The sequence below is a fragment of the Canis aureus genome, chromosome 24 (genome assembly GCF_053574225.1).
Source record: "Canis aureus isolate CA01 chromosome 24, VMU_Caureus_v.1.0, whole genome shotgun sequence".
NCBI classification, from domain to species: Eukaryota; Metazoa; Chordata; class Mammalia; order Carnivora; family Canidae; genus Canis; species Canis aureus.
This window is the reverse complement of record NC_135634.1, coordinates 36,937,024-36,962,162: the sequence shown is the minus strand read 5'-3', so window position 1 is coordinate 36,962,162 and position 25,139 is coordinate 36,937,024. Positions and strand designations below refer to the sequence as shown.

Below are 25,139 nucleotides of genomic sequence, written 5' to 3'. Positions count from 1 at the left end.
ATCACGATAATGAATATATCCATCACCTTCAAAAGTTTTCTCATTTCCCTTTACAATCCCTTCCTCCCTCCTCATCCTGCCCCTACCCTCAACTACAGGCAATCACTAATCTGTTTTTAGTCACTGTAGATTAGTTTTCATTTTCTAGATTTTTATGTAAGCAGAGTCATACAGTATGTATTCCTTTTTGTCCAGACTTTATACCTCAGTATAATTTTTTTGAGACTCGTTAATGTCCTTTTGTGTATCGATACTTCATTTTCTTTTATCACTAAGTAATAGTCCATTGGATGTATATAATGTAATTGATTTTTTAATTCATTTATTTATGGACTTTGGGGTTGTTTTTTTTTTTTTTCAAATTTGGGGCTATAACAAGTAAAGCTGCTGTGCACATCTGAGTGCAATTCTTTTAAGGACATATGCTTTTATTTCTCTTGGGTATATGGCAAGGAGTGGGATAGTTGGGCCATGTCATTTGTAGGTTCATCTTTTTACTTTTTAAATTGCTTTCAAAGTGGTTATACCAATTATATTTCCACCAGCAGTGAATGAGGGTTCTGATTCATAGATATCTTCACTGACGTCTGATACAGTCAGGATTTTTTGTTGTTTTGTTTTTTGTTTGGAGCGTCAGTTTTTTGTTTTTAGTTATAAACCATTCTAGGGGGCATGTAGTGGTATCTAACTGTGCTTTGAATTGGCATTTCCTTAACGCCTAATGATGCTGAGCACGTTATTTGCCATTCATATATCTTCTTTCATAAAGTGCTTTCAATTCTTTTGCCCACGTTTTCATTGGATTCTTTGTGTTATTATCGAGTTGCAAATAGGATAAGGGGAAAAAGAGTAATAAAGCTCTATTTTTGATAAAATGGCTAGAAAAGTTCTCTCTAGGTAAGTGATATTTCAATAGGAGCCTAAAGGGAGTGAGGAAGTAAGCCATTAAGCATACCTGAGAGAAGAGCTTCCCAGCAAGGACACAGGAGGTCCAAAGGCCCTGAGGCAACAGAGTGCTTAGAGTGTTTGAGGAGTAGCTAGGAAACTAGGGGGCTGGACCAAAGAGGGAGAAAGAAGAAATTGATTAAGAAAATTTACTTCCCAAAGCAGTAAATGAGACACCAAATCTTAAAGGACCAACCACACAGTAGACATTTAATTTAAAAACTCAGTTTAATCTGAGTGCTTACTCATAAGACTATACCCACCCTATACCCTTTTCATGCTTAGCTCCTGGATTGTAGCTTGAAGCAACTCTTCACCATTCTGGAGACTTTATTCCTTCTTGCAGTGCCTCCCACAGGGCCTGCGCTGGCGGTTTCACAGCCTGACCTTGCTGGAGGGGCAGGGGCTTGGAAGGGGCAGCAGGGGAGGATCATTTAATCAAGAATTATTTAAACTGTTTGCTGGACTTCATTTACCACTATGATGGGACATAAAAGTTTAAGGGCTTTCACCAAAAAAATCTATGATCCAGCTCTATACAAGTTCTAATAAATCTGCAAAGAGGGAATTTATCATCTCCCAATAAATGTGTCTTTTCTACACTATCTTCTGAAAACTTGAAAATCCCAGATATAAATCTCAGCATTAGGCTTCCTGTGTCTCTACTCAGGGGGGTCGGTGTTCCAGACTCTGACATGGATGCCTCCTGGCACCCCACCCCCTTCTGTCCATGACACCTGTCATCCCTTTCCTGTCCTATCCTCCTCACTCCCATAGCTTCTGCTCCTCTTCATCCCAGGAAGCCCCTAAAGTGTTCTGAAGAAGCTGCACACATGCAAAGAAAGCCTCTCTGAGTGTCAGTTCCCTCATCTGGGACCACACAACCTGGAAGGCCCCTTCCTGTTCCAGTGACTCAGTGGTACCCAGACTGTAGCCACTGCTGCTGTCTCTGGAGGCTAGTCAGGTGGGGGCTAAGAGATAAGGAAGTCAAGTAGGCAGGGAATGCAAAAATGCAGACCTTGTTACATGCAACAAATTGGGTGAACCTTGAAACATGATGCTAAGTGAAAGAAGGTAGACCCAAAAGGCCACATGTTGTGTGATTCCATTCATATGAAATGTCCAGAATAGGCAAATCCATCGAGACAGAAACTAGATTAGTGGTTGCCAGGAGATGGGGGAGGGGAAAATTGGGACTGCCTTCTAACGAGAGGTCTTTTTGGAGGGTGATGAAAATGTTATGAAATTAGATAGTAGTAATGGTTGCCAAACAGTGAATATGCTGAAAACCACCGAACCACTTTAAAATGATGAATTTTACAGTATGTGCATTATACCTCAATTTAAAAATATATAGCTCTTAAAAAACTGCAGACCTTGGCAAGGTGAAGGAATCAGCTGAGCCCAAGTGGGAGGAAGACCTGCCTCTGCAGGGATCAGAGAGCTCAGCCAGCTTAGGGAAAGGGGAGAGGCTCCAGCTGACCCACTGCAGGAGAGGGCGCCTCTTGGGCACCTGCCCAGGATCGAGAGCCCGACTAAGGTCAGCAGGCCCATAACCCAGGAGACCCAAGCCCAAATCCCAGAGGCAGCGCTTCTCGAGGTGTGATCCCAGGACCACCTACATCAGAACTGCCTTGTTTAAAAAGCATACCCCCAGCCCCAACCCAGACTGACTGAACTGGAGTTTTATTTTTAACAAGCTCTCTAGGTAATTCTTTTGCACACTAAAGTTTGAAAAACATCTTGAGCTGGAGCACTTTTCAAATTCTAAAGGGCATACCAATTATCTAGAGATCTTATTAAAATGTAGATGATCCTGATTCAGTGGGTCTGGGTCGGGCCTGAGATTCCGCATTCCTAACAGGCTCTCAGGCCAGGCTGATTTTGCCGGTCCACGGACTCCACTTGGGGTAGCAAGGATTGGAACAGTTTCTTAAACTCGTCCGCATATTGCAATCACCCGAGAACCTTTACAAACCAATGAGGCCTGGGCCTCATTCTCTGAGATTCTAGGTTGGTCTTTAGGGTAGTCTAGGCCTCAGAGTTTCTGAAACTTTCCCCCAGGTGATTCTAATATGTAATCATGGTTTCAAACTGATGCAGAAAGAGACTGGTGTTCTGAGCAAGTGTCTAGTTGGATTAAGGAGTGAAAATCCAGGAGGAGCCAATATCTATGGGTAGGAATGATGCAGAGGTGTTAGGAACTGCTTCAGCTTCTGAGCTATGCACGCAAGAGGTACCTGGAGTCCAAGAGCATAAACGTGGATGCTAGAATGACTATTTCCAAGCCTAGCAGATGGGAGAAGCAGAGCGCTCTTGCCAGTTTCCTGCCTCAGTCCTACATGGCTCAGAGCCCAGGCCTGAAAGTGGGGTCCATTAGTCAATCTAGTTCAAGGAAGCTGAGAGGGCAGAGGTAGGGACCTAGCACCTTGTACTTTATCCACAGTGTCCCAATTATTGGAAAGACCTTAAATCCAAGGAACCATATTGTCAGGAAGGTCTTGGAAGGGAAGGTCAGCAGGGCACCATCTCTTTGACCCATTCACCCCTGGCTGTCCTGTATTGTCCCCAACTGCAACAGCAACTGGCATTGATTGGAGAAGTTTGAGGAATGGGGACCTTCAGATTTGTTCAGACTGACATGGGGGACCTCTCAGCATTTGGAGAAAGACACATATGCCAGGAGGAAGAAAGATGTGGAGAGCAGGGAACTGCAAGGGCTATTTGCTGGAAAGCCAGAGACAGATGTCCAAAGCAACACAGGCACGTTAGCAAGACTGTGCAGGAGCTGCATGGAGCAGAAACACAGGCCATATTTCAGTGGGAAATAAAAATGTGTCTGTAATTAATGATCCTCTAGGAACACACGGCCCTTATTAATGTAGCAATTTGGAGAAACATAATTCACTAGACGTCAGGCTTGAATTACCAGGATGGTTTTTCAGCTGGAAGAGTGTTCAGAGAGAGCAAGAAATGGAGGAGGACGTAGTGGTGGTGCGTTCCCAAGGGTCCCAAGGATAGGGCCCTGGGAGTGGGCAGAGGCTGGGCTGGGACCCTGAGGAGGGGCATCGGGAGAAGCCAGTTACCTCTAATCCCAGACACTGTGTGTAGGCTGCAGATCCAGGCAGCCTTGTTCCTACCCAAGCTCTCCCCTTTTGCATGGCGATCTTGGCCAAGTTGCTCCATGTCTCTCTTAATGCCTCAGTTTGCTCATCTGCAGAAAAAAAAAAAAAAGAGTATAATAATTGTACCTACTCATAGAATTAAATAAAGTGCTTTAGCACAGTCCCTGCACTTACTAAGTGCTAAATGAATGGTTTTTATTATCGTCAGCAGATTTCCTCTGTGCATAAATGGGAGTAAGGACAGCAGCATGGGGGAATGATGTGGGTTTTGGTAGGAAGCCCTTGCTGAGCTGTCTGCCCAACCAGCTGTGTGACAGAAAGTCTTGTGACAAAATTGGAAAGAGCAGAACAGAAGTGGCCTGTGTCCCATGGTACACAGATAGGGTTCAATGACAAAAATGCTACAACCATTAATCAGGGAAACAGAATTACTGCGTGTGTGGGACCAGCCAGTGATGGGTAAGCAGTGTGTCTCTGAGCTGGTCAAACTGAAGGGCCTGGCTCCCAGCCCCAACCTTCCCTTCCGAGCCAAGTGGCCATGGGCTAACTGCTGCTTACACAAGCTTTTCCTCACCTGAAAACTCATCACATAGTTTCTAAGGGCCTATGTCCTCTAACCTCTTTATTTAATTATATGGTTAAAGAGAGAGCAGCACATAGGGTGAGTAAACCTGGGGGCTAGACCAGGGGAGGTTGATATGCATCAGCCATCATCAGTCCTCCCCAGCAAACCTGTGGATCTGTGGCATGCGTGCTCACCTTTGCCACTTTATCTGGATATGGACTCCCTCCACCCTGCTCCTGAGCTGCTGTCCCGGAGAGTCCTATAGAAGTCATTGTCCCAAGTCCTGCCTTCCCCAGCTGCATCCGTGGGCCCATGTGCTCCCAAATGGCACCAAATTGGACCTTTTCTTTATTAATTTTTGCTCTTCTGTATTGTCAGATACTCTCACCAGCTCTCTTGCCCTTCAGCTTATCAGCATGTTCAAGTCGGCCTTATCCTAAAACAAATAAACATCCCTTGGTTTTGTTCCTTAGCCCTGGCTTCCACTGTCTCCTTTCCGTGGCAGACAAGCATCTCGAAAAATAATTGGCACTAGCTGTCTCCATTCTTCATTTCCCAAGCACTTCTAGAGCCATCACTTTGGCCTCAATCACTACCATTCTATGGAAACCACTCTGACCCTATCCATCATCAACAGCCCTATTGCCAACTCCAAGGAGCCTTCCCCATTATTTATCCTAATACTCAGCTGGCTTTAAAAGGTTGGCCACTCTCACCTTCTTTAAAGTTACCTCCTTTGGTTTACATGGCGCAGGCCCCTCCTGGATCTTCGACTTCTCTGATTGTTCACAATGGCTGGACCCTCCTTCTGCACACACACCCTAATTCTGCATATTTTCTTGAGTGCTGCACTTGCCCACTTCTCTTATTTTATGGCCTTTTCTTACCAGATACCATTTCTTCCCATGGTTCTAACTAACACCTATTCCAAATCCTATTTCCATCTAAGACCATTCTCCTGAGATATAAAACCCACCATGGATAAAAATTATTAAACCCACATACCCATGTCTTCATATGAATTCCCCATAGATATCTCAGACGTGGTATATCTCAGAAAACCATCCATTATCTCCCTCAACACCGAATTCAACTTTCTCTCCCTCCTGTGCTCCCCATGCTTGATGGATTACCCCAGGCTGTGCATCACTCACAACCCTTCCAACCACTTGATGCCCAACAGTCTTCAAGCCCTGTTGACTTTTCTCATTCATCAGCCCCCTCCCCAATCCATACCCGATGTCACTTCCTTAGTTCAAGCAAATCTCTCACCTACATGTGTCTATAGTCTCCTAACCGGCCATACTGTCTTTCCACTCCTCCAATCCATCTGCCACACCCCCCCAAAAGTGATTGATCTGTATAGCTAATCATAGCTTTCTCCATGCCAAAGCCCTTCATTGATTTTCCTCATCTCCAAGATAAATGCCAAGGCCCTTTCCTGGCATACTGGACTTTTCATAATCTGGGCTGTCCTCCCCCTTCTCTCTTGCTGCATCACTTGCTGAAGGACGTTCAATTCCCCAAACCCACTAGGCAACTTCATGTCTCCAAGACCTCTTTTCAGAACCCTGTGTAGGCTGGGTATAGAGTCAGTTACTTACCACCTTTTTTCCCACTCTTTTCTAGATTTGATTCTGGCCTTTCTAATTTATGTAATTTGTCAGCCACTCTCTCATCCATCCCGATGTCCATCCTTGACCCTCCTCTCCTGTAGTGGCTTATTCCTGATGACATCCTAGTGAGACATTAGCTCTCAGAAAACCTCAGCGATTCATTGAGGGAAAGCGATCAACAAGTAGTATGGAAACTTTGTTCCTAAGAATTTCCTTTCTTGTAAAATTATACTCATTGTGAAGCATTTGTGTTTGTTTCTGTTATACAGAGGAATCCTAACCACAACAAATCCATATGTAAGTAACATAGCTTATTTTTATAGGTACAATATAGGTAAAAAGCAAGGTTGCATTGTTTTTTTTTTGTTTTTTTTTTTTTTTTAATTGGTCATACTTGGAAAAGACAAGGCACAGGGGTCACACGCATTCTGGTGGCAGCTCGTGGAAGGACATACAGGGCAGGGATCTTGAATTCTAGTGCCTAGTAGAACACCATTAACAGCATAAGGGGGAAGAGAGCTGCCACAGGCTGAGGAATCATGCAGCTACTGGCAACTGCAGATGGGCTTCTGTGCACAAATATGGACGGTGTTGCCAACTTCTCTAAAAGTTCAAAAGAAGTGAGATGTCTGATTTGTCCTTGTTTTTCTGTTTGTAAGGACACCGAGATAATTGAGTTGAGATCTTTCATCTTTCCTAATATAGGCAAATAAACCTATACATTTTCCTCTAAGCACTGTTTCAGCTGCATCCCATAAATGTCGATGTGTCATATTCTCTTTTCTGTCAGTTCAAATTTTTCTAATGTCCCTTGTGGATTCCTTCTTGATCCACTTGTTATTAAAAACTTATTTTGTTTAATTTCAAAATATTTGTTGTTGCATCAAATTTCTTTTGATTTTTTATTTTTAATTTAATTTTGTTGTGGACAGAGAACATCATTTGAATAGTTTCAATATTTTATATTGATTAAGACTTATTTTAAGACCTAGCATATGGTCTTTCCTGGAAAATGTTCCATGTGCTCTTGAAAAGAATGCAAATTCTTCTTTTTGGGGGGGCGGGGGCATTTTCTGTAAATATCAATTAGGTCACATTGGTTGATAAGGTTGTTCAAGTATTCTATGTCCTGGCTGATTTTCTAACTGATTTTTAAATATTGTAAGTGTGGTATTAAAATTTCCAACTGTACATTTTGAATTGTCTGCTTCTATCAATTCTGTTGGCTTTATATTAATATATTTTGGGCTTTTTTGTTAGATACCTATGTATTTTAACTATTATGCTTCCTGATACTTTAGCCCTTTTATTATTATGAAATGACCCTCTTGTTCTCTAATAGTATTTAAAAACTCTTTTGCCTGATAATAATAAAGCCATTCCAGCTCTCCTATGGCTACTATTTGCACGTTATATCTTTTTTCCATTCTATTAATTTCAAACTAGCAGTATTTTTGAATCTAAATGTGTCTCTTGTAGATAGCAGATAGTTGAATCTTGTTCTTTTTTTTATCCAGTCTGACAATCTTTGCCTTTTGATTGGACTGTATACTCCATCCAATTCTCACATAATTATTACATTTGGATTTACATCTTGCTTTGTTTTCTTTACATTCTATGTCTTTGCTTTGTTTTCTATATATTCTATGTCTTTTTCCCCATCTATTCTCTCTTTATATCCTTCTTTTGTTTTAAACAATTTTTTTGCTTACTTGTTCTTTTCCTTTATTTAACACCAATGATGGGGTTTTTTGTTGTTGTTAAGATTTTATTTTTTCATGAGAGAGAGGGAGAGAGAGACAGAGGCAGAGACACAGGCAGAGGGAGAAGCAGCCTCCATGTAGAGAGCCCAACGTGGGACTCGATCCAGGGACTCCAGGATCATGCCCTGGGCTGAAGGCAGGCACTAAACCGCTGAGCCACCCAGACATCCCCAATGATGGTTTTTAATAATATATTGTTCACATATTTTCTCAGTGATTTCTCAGTCAACTGTATGAATTATAACATGTATTTTAATATACTCCAGCTTACCACTGACATCATTCTGGTAAAATATGGCAACTTTGATTCAATATAATTCCACTTCCTCCTTCCCTTCTGTGTTATTATTTTCATACATATATGTTACTTTGTTACATGTTATAGATATGTTACATTTATCTGTTTATTATAAACCCAAATAAAGTATTATAAGTATTACTTTATGAAATCTTTTGTCTTTTAAGTTAATTAACAGAAGAAACATAAAGAACGTTTCTTTATTTGCATCTACATATTATTTATCATTTCTGGGGCTCTTCATTTCTTCCTGTGGATTTTAGCTATGATTGCACCATTTTCTTGTAGCCTGAAGGACTCCTTTCAGTATTTCTCCATGATGCAGTGTCCTGACTCTCAGTCCTTGTATTCTGGGAATGTTTTTATTTTATGTTCAGTTTTGAAGCATACTTTGAAACAAAGCAAAGCAAGGGTATAGAACTCTTGATTCAAAATATTTTCACCACCACTCAGTATAGGTAATTTCACTGCCCCCTGCCATAGTGCTTCTGTTGGAAGTCAGAGGTTAATCATATTGTTGGCCCCCTGTATGTAAGGAGTTATTTTTCACCTCTGGTTTTCAAGATTTTTCTCTTTGGCTTTGATTTTCAACAGTTTGACTGTTGTTTAGTTGTGTTTAGTTGTTTATCTCTTTGAGCTTATCCTATTTGGGGTTCAATGAATTTTTTTAACCAGGATATTAAGTGTCTTTTACCAAATGTGGGGAGTTTTGTCCATTATTCAGACATTATTTTATTCTCTTATCTTCCTCTCCTCTCCTTCTGGGACTCCCATTACATGTTTAACGGGTCTTTAGGCCTCTGTGCATTGTTTTCATTTCTCCTGACCTATCCTTAAGCCCACTGTTTATCTCTCCTGCCATCTCCCATTTGCTCTTGAGACAATTCACATTTCAATTGTTGTCTTTTTTTTTTAAGATTTTATTTATTTATTCACGAGAGACACAGAGAGAGAGAGAGAGAGAGAGGCAGAAACACAGTCAGAAGGAGAAGCAAGCTCCGCGCAGGGAGCCTGATGTGGGATCTGATCCCAGGACTCCAAGATCATGCCCTGGGCCAAAAGCAGGCGCTAAACGGGGGAGCCACCCAGGGATCTCCTGTAATACTTTTCAACTCCAGAATTTCCATTTTTTTCTTTTTTTAAACTTCTTATTTCTTTTTTTAGATTCTTTGCTTATGGAATCATTGTCCTAATTTTTTCCTATTTTTTTATGATTTTATTTATTTATTTATTTCACAGAGAGAGAGAGAGAGAGAGAGAGAGAATGCACAAGCAGGGGGCATGACAGAGAGAGAAGCAGAGGGAAAAGCAGGCTCTCCGTGGAACAGGGACCCCAGTGTGGGACTGGATCCTAGGACCCTGAGATCATGACCTGAGCTGAAGGCAGATGTCAACCACTGAGCCACCTAGGCACCCCAGGACACACACTATTGAATTCCAGATCTATTTAGTGAATAGATTGTAGCAACTCTGCTCAGTGTCTGCCAGCCATCCCACCCACCCCAAGGACACTCGCTGCAGCTCCCCACAGAGCCTGGCAGTGTCTATGCCTTTCTCAGCTCTGCCTCTGGATTGAGGACTGAGTTATTCAAGAAAGGAAGGGGTTACAAGAAATGGGAAAGGAGAAGAGAAAGAGCTTCTTTCCTTATTTGAGCCTCGGTTTGCTTTTTGTGAAACAAAAATATAAGAACTATTGCAGGTTGTTATGAGGATCAAAAAGATAATATATTTGACTGTTTAAAATATTATAGAAACATTAAAATGATATTGATACTAATATTATTTTATCATTGCTTTTTCCCTTCAGTAGTCAGACCATGAACCTCAAAGGTGATATCCGGGGAAAGAATCAGAGGTAAAAAAAAATCAGGGGCAAACACCTAGCAGAACTATGTCCTTGACAAAGAGGAAACTCACAGGAAAAGAAGAAAAAAAGCAGAGGAGAAATGGCAAGTACAGGGAAAGAAGAGGGAGAAATAGCAAGGGCAGTCTTCACAGTTCTTTTTGTCTGTCCAGAAATATAAAAGTCATTATTAGTGTTGTTGACTGTGTAGCAAAAGTTTAAAAGACCCCAGGGGACCCTGTATTTATTTATTCTAGTTCTGTAAATCAGAACTCTCCGGGACCCAGGGCCAGTAACTGGCAGAGAGGAGGAACCATTGTGCTGCCTTCCATATGGGGCTGTGTCCAGAAAACTGTTTTACTTAGCACATACCATCCATTTCCTGCTCTGCTCTTGCTCCCCTACGGAAAGGTTGTCTCAGTGGCTTCCCGTATGTGGCCTCATCCCTGATGAACTCTGGAGGCCTTGAGTGGTGCTGCTGGTAGTGGGGGGTCTGAACAGGGATCCAAGGAAACGCAAGATGAAACAGAAACATCAGCCTCCCAGTGTGGATCCTGCAGGGTGGAGTCACTGGCCGGAAGGGAGACAAGACAAGAAAGGGGTAGCAACTATGAACTCCTTTTAACTTTTGGAGAGTCCATTCACATTTATTATCTGAGTGCTTGATTATGTATAACATTTCCAGAGATCCCAGGCTTTCTCCAAATAATTCATCTTGAATATTTGAGTTTCTGTCTTTATAGTCCAGAACAAATAATTAAAGTATATTATATATACCTGGATAACAACTTCTGCATGAATCTGGCACATTTTTTGATGGCCAACCTTAAATTTGTGTTGATAATAAATAAAAGATACTGTGCTAATTGTTTTCAATTAATGAGAAAAGAGTAAATAAATTATATTTAGTTACCAGGGGCCAAATACTGTCACTCTAAAGAACTGACATTAAAGCAGCCAGTACCATTGCAAGTTTCAGTTAATTTTTATTTTTAAAAAATCCATCCCATTCAGTTAATTTTGTTTACTTGAACATTATTGGTTTTGTAGTTTTGTTTGTATTTAATTTACAAATTTGATTTGCTTTTATAGTGATATAAAAAGTATAAGCAGGGGCACCTGGGTGGCTCAGTGAGTTAAGAATCTAACTCTTAGTTTCAGCCCAGGTCATGATCTGAGGGTCCTGGAATTGAGCCCCACGTGGGGTGGGGCTCTGAGCTCCACTCTCGGTGGAGAGTCTGCTTCAGGATTCTTCCTCTCCCTCTTCCCCTCCCCCTCCTCTCTCACACACTCACTGTCTCTCTAAAGTAAATATTTTTGAAAAAATAGAAAGTATAAGCACCAGGAGTTTACACCTGGTTCTTTGTTTGTGAATATGTAAGTAAAAATATACTAAGAATACTTTAAGTCAGCAATGTAGAGAGGAGGGAGTATTAAAGTTTTCTTTTAAAAGACTTACATTTACTAGAAATCTAGTAACTGGAAAGGTGTGTATCATCTCCTTGCTTATCACCACTTCCAACAAGGAATGTAAACAGGTAAGATATGATTCTCAACTACAACTGATGCTCAGAGAGGTTGAATGACAAATCCAAAATGGCATACCAAGAGCAAGGGTTTGGACTCTTAAAGCAGCTCACCTACTTGTACCACCCAACCTTCTCTCTAGGCAGAGACCATGAAATCCTAGAAACTGAGCATAAGACAAGCTATACGGTTATTTTGTCCTGTCCCCACCCAATGTAGGACTCTCTCTTACAGTAGTTCTGTCAGATGGTCCTCAAGCCTTTACTAAGAAAGCAACAGACACAGGGAACTAACCACCCCACCATGAAGCCTTTTCCACATCATAAGGTGATGGTGCAAAAATGGCATAGAAAATAGTCAGAGGTGCACAGCAGTGGCTAAGTTAGGAGCCACTATTAAAAGCACTGCTCTAATTTATTACTCACAGAAACCTTATTACTCTCTATTAATCAATTTGGTGCTATTATTATTCATATTTTATGAATTAAGAAACTGAGGCACAGAAGGGAAAGTGATTTACACAAGTTCTTGTTAACTAATCATTGGAGTGAGAATGCAAAGCCAGGCAGTCTGATTCCAGAGACTATAACCATGGAAGCCATGAATATGTGACCTTCGTCTCCTGCAGTGTAGAGATGGATGACCCCAGTGTCCATCCCGGTGTCCACCACCCAGACAGTAACTGAGAAAGGCAGAGACCACAGGGCAGGCCCATTCCTGGGAGACACAGGACTCTTCTGATGGGCAAGTTTAATTCAAGACCCCTTGAGCTCCACCAATATTTTCTTTTAAGTGTGCTACAGTCCGATACTCTTACTACCCAGTTCTCCTTCTTTCCCTCTCTTCCTCTCAGCAAGGGGAAGACCTTGTTGTGGGCTGAATAGTGACCTCTTAGATGTCTATGTCCTAACTCCCAGAACCTGTGAATATTTATCTTATATGGTAAAAGGAACATTGCATGTGTGGTTAAGGATTTTGAGATGAGAGATTATCCTGGGTTATTCCAATGGTCTCATGTAATTATCCTTATAAGGGAGAGGCAAGAGGATCAGAGAAGGGAATGTGACAATGGGAACAAAAGCCAGAGTGATGTGACTGTGGCTTTGAGGATCGAAGAGGGCCATGAACCAAGGAATGCAGGTACCTCCAAAAAAGCCAAAGAAGGCAAAGGACGGATGCCCCTCTGGGGCCTCCAGAAGGAACACAGCCCTGCCAACATTTTGATTTTAGCCAGTGAGACGTCTGGTACCCAGAACTGTAAAATAATCATTAGCGTTGTTTTAAGCCACAATCTTTGTGGTAATCTGTTACAGCAGCAACAGGAATCAATATAGACTTGCATCATAGTCTGATGGCTTCTTGCCTCCTCCAGTTTTTCTTTCTTTCTTTCTTTCTTTCTTTCTTTCTTTCTTTCTTTCTTTCTTTCTTTCTTTCTTTCTTTCTTTCTTTCTTTCTTTCTTTCTTTCTTTCTTTCTTTCTTTCTTTCTTTCTTTTTCTTCCTTCCTTCCTTCCTTCCTTCCTTCCTTCCTTCCTTTCTTTCTTTCTTTCTTTCTTTCTTTCTTTCTTTCTTTCTTTCTTTCTTTCTTTCTTTCTTTCTTTCCTTCATCTCTGGCAGGTATTTCCCCCTCAATAAATATCTTATACAGCTAATCTTTCATGGCATCTGCGTTTAGGTGGATCCAAACTAACACAAGTAGTAGGAGAGTGAAGTTTGAGAAAACAGGCAATAAGGTAGGGACTTTGAACTGGCTCATGCCTCTCTCCTGAGTAGTAAGTGATGCAAGGATAAGCTGCAGCAAAAAGGGGTGCTGGTGCTGAGCTGGGAAAATATCTTAATGCAAGGGGATACTCTTGCAGATGGAAAAAATGATACAATCATTGCACAATTGATGCAAAGGATTGGATTTTAAAGATGCTTTATTTTATCCAGAGGGCCAGAACTGTAAGATTATATAGGGAAGAATTCATTGACTTCAGCTCCCAGGAGATAGGATTTAACACCTAGCAAGGCATTTAAAAATATGGGGAAACAGTGACTACAAAGAAAATGGAGTTGGCTGGTTTACTGATATGTTGTGTTCATGCTCTGCAAAAGGATAATAAGGATAATGAGAAACAAGTGTTTAATGGCTACGTGTGCAAGTTCACCCAAACACCCTTACATTCTGTCATGAAGAGCAACATAGCTGAGCAGCAGGCCCCAGCACCATTTGAATCCTCAGACAAGACAAGTCTGCTACATTAAGATCAGGGCACTGGAGGGGAAAACCTGGGGCTCTGAAACATCTGGATAGATACCCCTGAGGATATCAGCTCTGGGAACTCTGCTAAGCCCTCAGAGCTTGCAGAGGGGTCTGCTCTTCTCTACAAAGAGGCAGCACTTTCACTGTGATGGAAGATGTTATAGGCAACTACTTCCCATGAGGCAGCAGGTGCTTCCCTCAGGAGCTACCCCTCACATCCTCTCCCAGCTTCTAGACTGATAACTAGGATTAATCTCAGCATAATAATCTGGCTGAACCTACTAAGGAAGGAAAACAACTATGCACCATAGGTGTTTCAAAAATTAGCTGGAAAGTACCAGCAAGAACCAGAGGAGAAACACCAGGATTGGATTCTAAAGATGCTTTATTTTATCCAGAGGGCCAGAACTCTAAGGTTATATAGGGAAGGATTCATTGACTTCAGCTCCAAGGAGATAGGATTTAACACCTACCAAGGACCCGTGGATGCATGGATAAGGAGGAGCTCTTAGAATCCTAGAAAAAAGAGAGACAACGCTGGGAAAATGAAAATGCCTGAGTTGTCCTAGCAGAAGCTAGACGAAGAAGTAAAGAGGCTGAGGAAAGTATGCCTGCTGGAATGGATGCATTATTTAAGCCAGAAGAGCCACCAGAGGATTGTAGTTCACAGAAGGGCCTAAAAGAAGTCAAGGGAATTTGACCCACAGGAAACTGGGGATGTGGTTAAATAGAGTTCAGTGTCCATATAAGCAAAAGAGGCAATTGGTGAGGATGCTGCTCATCACTGAAAACCACAAAAATGGCAACAGTGAAGGTGGACACTAAGAGTGATCATTCTAGGGATGCCTGGGTGGCTCAGTGGTTGAGCGTCTGCCTTTGGCTCAGGGCATGATCCTGGAGTCCTGGGATCGAGTCCCACATCGGGCTTCCTGCATGGAGCCTGCTTCTCCCTCTGCCTGTGTCTCTGCCTTTCTCTCTGTGTGTCTCATGAATAAATAAATAAAATCTCAAAAAAAAAGAGTGATCATTCTAATATAAAGTCAGATTGCTTACTCAGTTCCCAAATCTGAACCAATATCAAGATCCAAAACCCACTGACTGAGGAAGGACCCTATAGTACTCTGACAAGTACATGCTGCAAGAGTTCCCTAGTCCCTTCCCAAAGGGACCTAAGGATGCTCAAAAGGGGAAAGTCAAGATATTTTGAGAATTACTAGACACTGGGTCTGAGTTAACATTGATATTGAAAGACTCAAAGCATTAATCCATTCCTGTTAAAGTGAGGGCTTAGCAGTGTCAGATAATAAATGAGGTTCCAGCTGGTCTGACTCCAGGAGAATCCCCTGAGTCCATGTAGTACACAAGTATGTACTTGGAATTAATTCAATTGGCATTTTGAAACATCCTCCATACTGGATCATTATCAAAATGGGGAAGACCAAGTGAAAAGCTCTGAAGATGCTTCACCACGGGCCACGATAGTAAATAAAAAGTAATACTGCATGAAAAAACAAGAACAAAGCTGGATGCATCACACTTCCTAATTTCAAAATATATTACAAAGCTACTGTAATTGAAACAGTATGACACTAGCATAAAAGAAAGACATATTGACCAATAAAGCAGAATAGAGGGCCCAGGAATAAATCCACACATATATTGCCAACTGATCTGCAGCAAAGGTGCCAAGAATATACAATAGGGAATATTGTTGTGTCTTCAACAAATGATATTACAAAAAAATGAATGTCCACATGCAAAAGAATGAAATTGGACCCTTACTTTACTCCATTCACAAAATTGAACTCACAATGCACTTAACGCTTAAATTTGATATGAAACTGTAAAACTCCTAGAAGAAACTGTATTGAAAAAGCATCATGACATTGGTCTTGGCAATGATTTAATGGATATGACATCAAAAGCATAGACAACAAAAGCAAAACTAGACAAGTGGGACTACATCAAACTAGAAAGCCTCTGCACAGCAAAGGAAGAAATCAATAAAGTGAAAAACAACTTACAGAATGGGAGAAAGTATTTGCAAACCATATATTTGATAAGGGATTAATTTCCAAAATATATAAGGAAGTCCTAAAACTCAGAAGAAAGAAAGAAAGAAAGAGAAAGAAAGAAAGAAAGAAAGAAAGAAAGAAAGAAAGAAAGAAAGAAAGAAGAAAGAAGAAAAATTTTAATAAAAAATTGGGTAAAGGATCTGAATAGACATTTTTCAAAAAAAAAAGCCATGCAAAAGGCCAAAACATGTATAAAAGATACTCAATTTTACTAATCATCAGGGCATATAATTAAAACTACAATGACATTTCCCTTTACACCCATTAGGATGTGTATTATCAAAAAAAAAAAAAGAAAGAAAAAAGAGATAGAATGAGAGGAAGGAAGGAAGGAAGGAAGGAAGGAAGGAAGGAAGGAAGGAAGGAAAGGAAGAAGAAGGAAGGTGGGAAGGGAGGGAGAAAAACAAGTGTTGGCAAGGATGTAGAGAAATTAGAACCCTATATGCTGTTAGTAGGAATGCAAAATGGTGCAGCCACTATGGAAAACAGTATGGAAGTGTCTCAAAAAGTTTAAAATAGAACTACAATATAATTCATCAATCCCACTTCTGGGTATTTACCCAAAAGAATTGATATCAAAATCTCAAAGAGCCATTAACACACCCACATTCACTGCAGTGTTATTGACAATAGCCAAGATGTGAAAACAACCTAAATGTCCATCAAAAGATGAATAAAGAAAATGTGATATATATATACAATAGCGTATCATTCAGTCTTTTAAAAGAAGTAAATCTTGCAATATACGACAACATGAATAAACCCTGAGGACATCTATCACCTAAGTAAACTGAGCCAGTCACAGAAGGATAAATACTTTATTATTCCATTTACATGAAGTACCTAAATTAATCAAACTCATAGAAGCAAATAATAGAATGCTCAGGGGCTCATGGGTGGCTCAGTGGTTGAGCACCTGCCTTCAGCTCAGAGTGTGATCCCGGGGTCCTGGGATTGAGTCCCACATTGGGCTCCTTGCAGGGAGCCTGTTTTTCCTTCTGCCTATGTCTCTGCCTCTCTGTGTCTCTCATGATTAAAAAAAAATAATAGAATGGTCATTTCCAGGGGCTGGGAGAAGGAGGAAATGAGAGCTACCAATAAATGTGTATAAAATATCAGTTATTCAAGATGAATAAGTACTACAGGCCTATAGGTCTATTATACCTATAATAATAATGCATGTAAAAGTACACTGAAAAATCTGCTAAGATGGTAGATCTCATGTTAAATATTCTTAATTCATTAATTAATTTTTTAAAGTATCTAGTAAAGAAATTACTAAGGGTTCTGACAGCTCAGGAATGAAGGTGTGGTAACAGGTAAGCCCCAACTCTCCTGAGGTATTGCTGAAGCTGAGGGCAGTTTGGAATGAATGGTGGAGGATGAAGAGGAGGCAGTGCTGTTGCAGCCTCCAGGTCAACTATAGTAGTGGGGCTTTACTTCACCCCACTAACCTTTGTCCTCTAAGGTCATACTTCCCGTGGGCCTAACACAGGTAGCCTGGCCGAATGTTACATTGGGTAACCTGTGGTAAGTGACAGATTTTCTCAGATCTTTAGTTTCTTTGCCTGAAATGAGGGTGATGATGTCGGCCTTTGTTTACCATGATAGGGGTTACAGAGAAGGCTATATGACATGTGAATGGCCGTGTAAAGTCAATGACCATTTTTGTACTGAATTTAGAATCCCTCCTGTTAAACTTTTTGCTCAGTCTTCTAGATCTGAGCAGAACAAGTCCAACCTCTCTCATAGGTCAGCTTTTCAATACCTGAAAACACCACTGCTTCCAGCCACCAGGGCCAGTCTTAAGCTTCCAGTCTGTTCCTTCAACTTCTCCCTCCTCTAGTCAAGTTGCTCACCTCTCTGCTCCAGTTGTCAGTGTCCTTTTGAAAACATGGTACCCGGGATCCCTGGGTGGCGCAGCGGTTTGGCGCCTGCCTTTGGCCCAGGGTGTGATCCTGGAGACCCGGGATCGAATCCCACATCGGGCTCCCGGTGCATGGAGCCTGCTTCTCCCTCTGCCTCTCTCTCTCTCTCTGTGACTATCATAAATAAATAAAAAAATTAAAAAAAAAAAAAAAAAAAAAGAAAACATGGTACCCGTCATGACTCTTCACACTCCCAGTATGGGCTGATAGGTATGGAAAGAAGATGGCCTGGCCCCTCCAGGGAGCTGATGGATCTCACCTATATTGGGGCCACGGTCTGCATTTGTTTTTCCTTTATAACATCACACTATTGGTTGTATTATTGTCTTATGTATTTTGTAATGTATTAGTCGGTGTGGGCTACCGTAACACAACACGTGGACTGGAGGCTTAAACAATAGACAGTTTATTTCTCATAGCTCAGGAAGCTGAGAAGTCTACAGTCAAGATGCCAACAGGGTTCAGCTCCTGTGAGAGCTCTCTCCCTGGCTTACAGACAGCCACCTTCTTGCTATATCCTCATATGCTGGAGGGAGAGACCTCTGGGATCTCTTCCTTTTTTATTAAGAGCTATCAGATCAGGGCTTCATGCTTGTGATCTCATTTAACCTTAATCATCTTAAAGGTCCTATTTTCAATACAGTCACATGAGAGATGAGGGCTTCAATTGGCAGGTTGAGAGGGGAGGAACACACTTCATCCATAGCATATAATTAAGCAAAAAACCCTTGATCTTTCCCTAGAAGGACCTGTCCCACAGGTAACTCCCTTCCTATATATGTGCGATTGATTTTTGAGCATAAAGTTAGCAGAACTTTAGGATCTAAGTTTTCAGTAGCTGATGATGGATGTCTGCTCTTTATGTTTCCCCATTTGGGGAAGGTCCTTCCCTTACTTCATGAGACTCTCCAGAGACTCTTGTAGCAAACACCTACTAGGTGCCTCCCAGAAGTCTTTGCACCCTTTCTCTGCCTAAAGCCCTGGAATTTACTCCTCTATAACGTGGCTCTGTGCCAAAGAGGGGTCCAGGCTCTTCACTGGCCTCCCAGGATGAAACCCAATTTCCCTCAGTCTATCCCAGGCAATGATTGGTTAGACAATAGACACACAGTGCAATCCTGACCAACACAACATGGCACAATGTCTGCTCAGGGTCTCTTGGGAAGAGTCTCCCAGGTGATTATTTATTTATTTATTTATTATTATTTTTTTAATAATAAATTTATTTTTTATTGGTGTTCAATTTGCCAACATACAGAATAACACCCAGTGCTCATCCTGTCAAGTGCCCCCCTCAGTGCCCGTCACCCATTCACCCCCACCCTCCACCCTCCTCCCCTTCCACCACCCCTAGTTTGTTTCCCAGAGTTAGGAGTCTTCTTGTTTTGTCTCCCTTTCTGATATTTCCTACCCATTTCTTCTCCCTTCCCTTCTATTCCCTTTCACTATTATTTATATTCCCCAAATGAATGAGAACATATAATGTTTGTCCTTCTCCGATTGACTTATTTCACTCAGCATAATACCCTCCAGTTCCATCCACGTTGAAGCCAGCCCCTGAGGCTGCAAAAGAAGTATTTTTCTCTGCTCTCTCTCTCTCTCTCTCTCCCTTGCCCTCTCTTCTTTTAAATAATCACCTGGGAGGAGGAGCAAGATCCCAGGTGATTATTTAAAAGAAGAAGAGAGGGCAAGGGAGAGAGAGAGAGAGAGAGAGCAGAGAAAAATACTTCTTTTGCAGCCTCAGGGGCTGGCTGTGTGCACATCACCCATAGGCCTGCTTTAGCCATCTTAGAACCAAGTTGGGGAGGGGGAGGACAGCTTAGCAGAGTAGCCAAATGAAATATATATTTTTTAAGTTTTTATTTAATTGCAGCTAGTTAAGATACAGTGTAATGTTAGTTTCAGGCAGACAATATAGTGATTTGACACTTCCATACAATACCCAGTGCTCATCACAAGTGTCATCATTAGTCCCCATCACCTAGTTCACCCATCCCCCTGCCCACCTCCCCTCTGGTGGCCATCAGTTTGTTCTCTAGAGTTAGAATCTGTTTCTTAGTTTCCCTCTCTCTCTCTCTCTCTCTTCCCCCTTTGCTCATTTGTTTTGCTTCTTAAATTCCATATATAGTGAAATTATATGGATGGAGCTAGAGAATACTATGCTAAGCGAAATAAATCAGTCGAACAAAATATTGAGATGGCAGCATGAGTCTTTGGTGACCTCACTGAGCCACCGAATTAACCAACTCTAGAACTGCTCTGCCTGGCAAGTCTTTTAAATGGGAGGTTAGAACAGTCTTGTTTGAGTGGATTTCAGGCCCCAGGATCTCCCTGGTTCCTCAAAGTTCAGGGGATCAGGGGTTTGGTACTGCCTTTTATTCCGTGAGCTTCCCACTTGTGCTCCCATAAACCCCTTTTCAGCTTTCAAGTTTGCTATGTTGATTTCTGTCTCTTAAAGCTAGAACCCGGACCGGGGCACTGTTTACAAGGAAAGGAGGACAGCGCAAAGAGACGAATGTGTGCCAAGAGAGGAAAGGACAGCAGCAAACATGTCACTTAGATGAAAAACAAACAACCATTTATGTATACGGAGGTACATTAATTGCTGAAATTGAACTAATGAAAGAGACATAATTAGCTTCAGAAAGCGGAAGAAACCAAGTTGATCTGCTAATGAGGTCTGAATAGGCCTCTCATTAGCCACATGGCTGGGGACTGGCATGAGGTGGTGGATGTCAGGGGAAACAAGAGGGAACAAACAGGGTGGCAGGCAGATGGGGACCCAGGTGCCCTGGTCCTGGATCCTCAAAGTGAGCTTTGTCCCAATGGGAATAGGGAAGCTGCCTGAAGAAAAGAGTGCCTGGTGACTGAGGGTAGGTGACACAAAGAGCAAAGGTTTCCCCATCACCCCTTCTTTCTCTCATAACCGTGCTTCTGTTCTGTCCTTTTGCCCTTCAGGTGAAAGGGACCACAAATGTGTCCTGGGGCCCTCAGGAGAGTGCCTCTCAGGGTGATGTGCCTATGTGCACCAGCCTCAGAACCAGCTGAGACATTTCCAATCCCCATTCATACCTATTACCTTAGATCTCTGGGTGTGAGTCCCCCATTTTTGTCAGGCAAGATGCCACAAGATGTCATTAGGAAACTGATGCAAACCCCACACTAATTTGCAGGCTCACAGAAGCCCATGACAGAAGGGCAATGCTTATGCCAAGCAAGTAAATCTCTAATTTTGAAATCTCAGGCCCTGTGCCTTAGGAATGGAGAAAACCAGATATGAGATATATAGTTATACCCTATAGATAAAAACTGCCCAAGAATAGGAATGGCCAAGCACTTTTCTTTTCACTCAGACCAAGTTAGGTACACTTTCTTCAATTCTTTGAAGCTGCTTTCTATTACATTCTCTCAGAATGAGTTGATACTGGCTTGCTCTTCTCTCTATCTCCACAGCCCAGCACAATGCCTGGGAGGGACACAGTGGAGTTCAATGAACTCAATAAACACCAACAAACACGTCTATAGTACTCCCATGCTCAGCACTCGGCTGGACATCGTACATGTATTAAATTATTTAATACTTACAACCATCTTGTTTACAGGTAGAGAAAATAAAGCTCCGAGAGATTAAGGGCCTTCCTTAAGGTTACACAGCTGGAACAGAATGGAACTGGCTCCAGAATACCCTCTTCTCACACTTCTCACCACTGTGCTTCATCATACAGAAAAGACCCTTGGAGTCTCAGAAAACACCCTTGAGAAAACAAAACATGTTTCCAGGTTTAATATAGCCCACTACTTCCACATTTTTGTCATTACCTTTTATAATTAAAAGCCATATTCCTCAAAATATATTTTAAAAGAGACAAGGCATGAAAGGCAGTAGGGCATCATGTTGAAGAGTATGGATTCTGGAAGAACCTTCACGGGTTTGGTTCTGGGCTTCAAAAGCTTCTGTGAATTAATTTTCTTATAGCTGAGTTCCCTCATATGGTTATTAAAGTTGGGCCTGTAGAAACACACAAAGCATTTAAAATGGTGTCTGGCACTGAGTGAGCAACACTAACTGTTAGTTATTACTATTATCTAAATAATAACCATGAGCCCTTCAATTTTAAAGGAACTTTACGCAGTATCGATGTCCAACACAATGTGAGAGTGTTAAAATCTGGGGCAATCATTCCATAACTGTTTTTTGCCCGTCGTTACAATACAATCCACCCATGGTGGTGACTGGATTATAGAAAAGAAGTACAAACAGCCAAGTTTGGATCATAAGCATGGGTAATATGGAATAGTATTATTTTTCAACCTTCTGGGGGTTTTTAAAAATAAAAATATAGTTTTTTTTAAATTGCAACTACTTTTTAAATCTATATACTAAGGCTAGTCCTTAAAGAATGAATAAAGAATTGTAATCTGATGTTCTTTTCATTGATTTCTGTTACTATCACAGTCTTACCTTCGTTTTACCGCTGAGCTTCAAATGTGTTGACAGAAGCATATTTTTCTTGACAATATGGAAGACACAAGGTAAATCCTAAAAACATACACACTTGCTGCCCTTTAGAATTTTATACTGTAGGGGAACCAGGGTGGCTCAGTGGTTGAGTGTCTGCCTTCAGCTCAGGTAGTGATCCTGGGGTCCTGGGATCGAGTCCTGAATGGGGCTCCCCACAGGGAGCCTGCTTCTCCCTCTGCCTATGTCTCTACCTTTCTCTCTGTGTCTCTCATGAATAAATAAGTAAAATCTTTTTTTAAAAAAAGACTCTTACAATATATGGAGGTAACTTGGAGATTTGGAAAGGAGCAAGGCTAAAGCAAGAGATAAGACAAGCAGAAGGTAGACTAGAGTAAATAATTTAAGAAACTTAGAAACTAAAAGCCTGGTGGAGGAAGAATGATCAATAAAGATTTTATAGAAAAGCTGTCATTTGGGGCAAGCCTTACAGAACTCCTTGGATGCCAACAGGTGGAGTTGGAAAAGTGCATCCCAGATGGAGACAGCCGTCTGGGCAGACTGTTTCAGATTCGTCCAGAAGCTACTAACTAGTCTTTGCAGTTTCCTGCTAGCAGCTATCCCCTGCCTTGGCCCAGCTGGGGTTGCAGCTAATTAAGGGGATAGCCTTGATGCTGCTCCTGGCTCCTCCACTCTCTTTGGAAGGCTCCATCCTCTTCCCTTTCTCTGTCTGGCACACACTCTCTCTCTCCTCACCCAATCTGGGAATCTGAGTGAGACTTCAAGACCGATATTCCTTAACAAGACGGAAGTAAATGTCTCCTCCATATTAATAAGAAGGGAAGTATGTTTCCTCCCAAATAGATCTGCAACTATTTGAAATGCACACACACTATAAGAGTTTCTCTCAGCAGAGAAATTTGTCCCTAGCAATTGGTACCATTTTCCCCCCAAAATGATGAGGAGATAAACAAAGGAATATATTTCTTAGAACATCAAAATTTTATGACTATCCTTATTTGCTGTAAAAATAGCATTATGCACTCCGAAAGAAATGTTAAAAGACATATTTTAGAGAGCGAAAATCTCCCCCCATATACCTATCTGTAACCTTAATATAATCTCACCACCCTAAGGAAATTAATAGCAGTTTCTGGATTCCCTCCCATGTCCGTCCATATGCACTGATTTCACATAGTTGTATCATTACTAAAACTAATTTCATGAAGAGCTTTTATCCTTCCAAACAACCCAAGCTTAAACATTAAAGATTTTATTTATTTATTTATTTATTTATTTATTTATTTATTTATTCATCGGAGAGAGAGAGAATACACAAGTGCTCTCTCACAAGGGAAGGGCAGAGGGAGAGGGAGAAGGACAAGAAGGCTCCCCACTGAGCACAGAGCCCAGTGCAAGGTGGGGCTCCATCCAAGTCCCTGAGATCACGACCTGAGCCAAAGTCAGATGCTTAACCAATTGAGCCACCCAGGCAACCCCTCAAGCTTAGACATTTTTAAATAAACTTAATGTAACTAGATGGCCCTGTGTGACACAGATTCTGAGGTTTTTTTATTTGTTTGTATTCAAATTTCAAAACACATAAAAAAAAAGAAATGTTCTGGACTTGCAGCAGCCCCACCTGGACAAGCCTTAAAAAATCCAGGCTTTGGGAAATGTACTTTTGGAGAATTTGATGATCAATGACATTGGAGTTCAGAGCCTACAGGTGGAAGTAGCTTCTCATGAAAAGAGAGAAAAGTTCATTCTGCAGCCAGGAAAGATTTAAGCTGCCAGCCTTTGACAGCTACGAGGAAGAGAACTTCCTCTTCTCTCTAGGCTGGGGGCAGAATTGGGCCAGGCCCAACATCTTGACAACTTCGAAAGGTTGTTCCTGGCCTCAAGGATGCAGGAAGTGTTCTGGTGAGGAGCCCGCTGGGGGAGGTTCCATCATAGGGAAGAGAGGTGGCCTTTGGGCCTGTGCATACTTGTAATTATTCTCTGAGTTTTTCTTCCTTCTATTATCCCCAACTTGTAGTAAAGACACTTAAAGTTTACAGCCTAGTTTTGGATATCTGAAATAGTTTCTTAGGGCTATTAAAACAAATTGCCACAGACATGGTGGCATAAAATCACAGGAATTTATTCTTTCACAGTTCAGGAGACCAGAACTCTGAAAGCAAGGTATTTGCAGGACAGTGCTTCTTCCAAAGGTTCAGAGAGAATCCTTCCTTACACCTTCCAACTTGGCTCCAGGTGTTCCTTGGATTGTGTCTGCATCCCTCTACTCTCTGTCTGCACCTTTACAGTCCTCCTCTGTGTCTGGATCTTCTCCTCTATTGCTTATAGGAATACTTGTCATTGGATATATAGCCCACCTGGGTAATGTAGGATGATCTCATCTTAAGATCCTAATTATATTTGCAAAGACCTTTTTTCTAAATAAGGTCACATTCACTGGTTCCAGTATCTTTTTATTTTATTATTTTATTTTATTTTATTTTATTTTATTTTATTATTTTATTTTATTTTATTTTATTTTATTTTATTTTATTTTATCTTAGAAGGGTGACTTTTCAACATGCTAGAGCTGTGACACGGAGAATTAAGGCCAGAGACTGGGGGCAAAGTAGACAAGTGGAGAGCAGTACCCTCACCCCTACAGCCAGAGTTACGGGGACAGCTGCCCCAACAATGGGAACAACTGGGCACAGTAGAGGTCTCACAAGGGTATCAAAGGTAAAAGGATCAA

The 25,139-nt window shown here is 41.4% G+C and overlaps 1 long non-coding RNA gene across 1 annotated transcript; it reads right to left on the bottom strand.

Moving 5' to 3' along the window:
* Nucleotides 1-4,033: 4,033 nt before the first annotated feature.
* LOC144296085 (uncharacterized) lies at nucleotides 4,034-23,322 on the bottom strand. The gene is made up of 3 exons (XR_013363210.1): nucleotides 21,514-23,322; nucleotides 10,528-10,725; nucleotides 4,034-4,159 (listed from the first exon to the last, which is right to left on the bottom strand). It is a non-coding gene; the product is annotated as an uncharacterized LOC144296085 (long non-coding RNA).
* Nucleotides 23,323-25,139: the final 1,817 nt, after the last annotated feature.